This window comes from Myotis davidii, unplaced genomic scaffold (assembly GCF_000327345.1).
Source record: "Myotis davidii unplaced genomic scaffold, ASM32734v1 scaffold233, whole genome shotgun sequence".
Taxonomy (NCBI): Eukaryota; Metazoa; Chordata; class Mammalia; order Chiroptera; family Vespertilionidae; genus Myotis; species Myotis davidii.
Window position 1 is genome coordinate 1,566,026 of NW_006285917.1, and position 3,936 is coordinate 1,569,961.

The window sequence follows — 3,936 nt, forward strand, 5'->3', positions numbered from 1 at the left end:
TCCCCTCCCTCCTGCCCCGCTCCAATCCCCACCTTCCGCCCGCTCCCGCCCCTCGTCCTCCTCTCTCCCTTCTCTCCCCACCTTCTGCGAACCCCGCTCACAAAGAGCTGGGAGGAAGGAGGAGCGCAGAGGCGCTAGGAGATGGGAAGAGCCTGAGAGATTTGGGGGAAGGTGGACACGGAGGACACAGGCCAAAGAACCCACATGAGCCAGACAGACGCAGAAGGAAAGGTGGGCGCAGGCCCAGAAGGCATTAGAGACAGGACGGAGAACTGCTTCGGCCTCTCTCAGGTCGGCCCCCCACAGGAGTGTACTTGGGATTGGGCCTGACCCCGAAGTCGACCCACCCGCGCGCGTGGCCTGCTGGGGCTAGCGCCACCTAACCACGGGAGCGCTAGCTTCAGATGCAGACACCTGGATCACTGTGTTCCAAGTCTCTGGACACCCTTCCTGGCCCTCTGCCGCACACGAGACTTCTCAGGTGTCACCTGTTCTCCCCAAAGGACTTACAGCCGAGGACCTCCACGCCAAGTTCAATCCCAACCCCCCACCTCCACGCACACACCGCCATTGCTAAGCAACTCCAGGCAGCCCATCCACTGCTCTGCTTTGGAGCTGGACAGTCACCCCCACCCCCTAGGAGACCTTTATTAAGTCTTCCTCACATTTAACTCCAGTCCCAGGCTTCCAGTGGATGTGGAAGTTCATTCTGTGGGTTAATATTCCCTTCCTTTGCAGTGTCTGGATCTGCAACTGGGTAGTAACTTCTTGTAATTGACTTACGGGCGGTGGGGCAGGTTTGAGCTGTGCCACCCTGGAGGGGACGGTAAAGGAAAGGGATGTCTTTCTAGAAGCTCTGAATCTGTATCCATTCCCAATGCCCCAACGTACTTTAGCTGTGAGCACGTGCTGAACCTTTCTCCCTTCCCTCCCTACTGAATTTTCCGTGATGAAAACTGAAGGGGGGGGGTCAATACCCAATGTCTGCTCAAAGCAGCCAGTACCATCAACTCTAAGGCCCTCCATCCTTTTAATGTTCAGCCTTGCCTTTGGCAAGAGCGGGGAAGTCTGGTTCTGATTACCGGGGTGGAGCACCTGATTCCAATCTGTCCAATCTGGCGGCAGGGAAGAGGCTGTGAAGCAGCACATGGTGACAGTGTGGGTCCCCCAGAGACTGGCATTTGGGAGGGGTGGATGTTGCTGGGACTAGGGAGCCATGATCTTACTGCTCTTGGCTGAGTTGGTGTCCAACAGGCAGTCCAAAGGTTAGAGCAGTCACTGGGGTCTGGAGGGAGGGGCTGGGGGATTGGAATGGAGCTGGGGAGGGAAGAGGTTGGGAGGACAGACAGGAGTTGGGAGAGCAACAGGGATCAGAGGCTACTGGAAGGGGTAGGCCTGAAGGTCACACTGTATTTTGGCAAGATTTGATTATGTAATTGAGATATATGCGATATGAAAATTGGTTCAATTCTTTGGAGCAAATGCTAGTTCTTTTACATCTTGCCTTTCCCAGGGTTCATTAGAGTCTTTGGTTGGCCCTAAGGCCATCTACTCTCGAAAGGTACCTAAGGAGAGATTGGGACTCAGCCAAGAGGCACTTGATTGAATCTCAGAGCTGTGGGTGGACTAGAGCCTTCCACGCAAACTGGTGTTGCTGCCCTTCAAGAGGAACCCCTTTTGAGGTTCCCAGGAATTGGGAGAGGATCATAAGATGGGTAGCTGAACTACCCGCTCCGACTTGATGCCTGCTCTGTGTGGGGGAAGGAGGCTGCAGAAAGGAAGCTGATGAGAGGCTGAGAGTGAAAAATTATACAGGAGGTAGCTTGGTGGGAGTGAAATACAAATGGGTGGCACATAGGGCCAGCCAGGCAGACCAAGAGCTGAAGAAAGGGGAAAGGGAAGAGAAAGCCGGAATGATGTTAGTAAAGGCGAAACAATTTTAGGAACACCTTCTCACCCTCCCTCCGTGCAGGTTTTCTTACCTTGACTATGCAGAGGGCAGCCCATCTTGGCACCGAAGGCTGAACCTCCTCTTCCATGGTCTGGGGTGATCCCATGCCTGTGACCCAGTGTGTTGAGATCCTTGGGGTGGGGACTATAGGAGGAGGGCATTGAGGGTTGGAAGAGCTCTTGGTCAGGGGAACTTGTGGAGGGCTGGGCGCTGGGAACCAGGAAGAGTGGGGGGAAGAGCAGAGCTGACCCAGAGGCGGATCTCCTGGCTGAGGACAGAGCTTGCATTGTCCAACCCGAGGTTGCTGCAGTTGGGCGGGGAGCAGCACAGCTTGCCTCTTCCAAATCCCTTCTTTCTGGTGAGGTGGGAGGGTGAGGGAAGGCGAGTCCCCCCTTCACTGTGGCCCTAGGGGCTGCTATGGTTGCTGAGAAACAAGTTTTATTTAAGAAATAATGCTTCCCAGGAGCAGATGTGTAGCTCTCCCACTTCCTGCGAAACCAGATGCTGTGAGCTCATTTAGCACTTGAGGTAATGCCCGCAGCTGACTGGGACCCTCGCTGCCCTGGGATCCGGAGCCTAGTGCTTGATTCTGTTTAGGAGAAAGTGGGCTACATGGACCGTTATACACATGGGACCCAACCAGCGTAAAATCGATCCTTGTAAAGTAGGATGCCATGCCTACACCCTTCTGGTTGCTTAAGGTTTGCAGCAAAGGCTGGCCAGGCCTGAGATGCATTTCTGCTGTAGGGCTCTGAGCGGATGGGGTACCAGTGCCTACCTCTCCCCCGACTTTATCCTTTTGGGACATAGGAGAGGGGGTTCCTTCCTCCCTGCCCTTTGCTCAACCAACTTGAACCTCCTTCATGTTAGCCTTTCCCACTTTTATGCCCCACTCCCCATCCCCATTCTCCCAAACCTCAGTATTGCAGCGAGGGGAGTGGCTCAAATGAAGGCTTGGAGAGCTGACGGACTGTGGTGCCGAAGCGGCAGTGAAGCACGGCCATGTAGGTTCCAGACAGCCTGGGCAGGGCCTTTCCCTTCCTACCGACACCCACATGGAGGCTGCACAGTGAGCCTCTTTCTTATCCCTCAACTTTGAAGAGATCAATGTACCAGCAAGAAACCAGAACACCAGCTGCTGCAGTCGGCCCAGGGGAAAGCCACTGTGTAACTACGCGCCCAACTCCCTTCACTCCCCCTGCCCTTTCCTCTTGGCTCCTAGTCCCCAGAACTGATTGAGGTTTCCGGGGCTTTCTGTGCTCCACCCACTTGTGACCTTAAGGATTTTCTGCCACTCTCCTAACCTCTTTCCTGCCCTTGCAACAATGAACAGCTTGTCCCTCTGTTTGGAAAATTCCCACAAAGTCCGAGCGATGATTAAAAATGGTAACCTAGCCCTGGCCAGTGTGGTTCAGTTGGTTCAGCTTTGGTCCCATGCACCAGGTCACTGGTTCACTTCCAGGGCAGGGCACATGCCTGGGTTTCAGGCTCGATTCCTAGTTTGGGGCGTGCAGGAGGCAGCCAATGTTTCACTCTCATATCAATGTTTCTAATAATTAATAAATCTTAAAAAAGTGGTAACTTGGACTCCATTCTGCCCATGCAGTTCAATCCAGGAAAAGAGGCCGAATCTTTCAATAGCTGAAGGGTGAGGTTTATGGAGGCATCGCCTCAAGGACATGAGGCTTTATCCCCAGAGCTCACACTTCATTTTAATAAACAAGCAGCGTAGGAAACGGAATGCAGATATGCTCAAATGATATTAAAAGTTAACACCAGGCAAAAATGCTGGAGGGGAGTTGATGTGAATTTCTAGTTCTTGGGCCTCAATGACCAGATAAACTCCCCTTGTAAACCCGACCCTCTGTACTTGCACAAAATGGGTACTCAGAGATGGGAAGGCAGGGTAGCAGACTGTCTGTGGGGAGTCCACAAAAAGGACTTGGGAGCATGGAGTGTATCGTTAAAGAATTTCAGCATTAAAA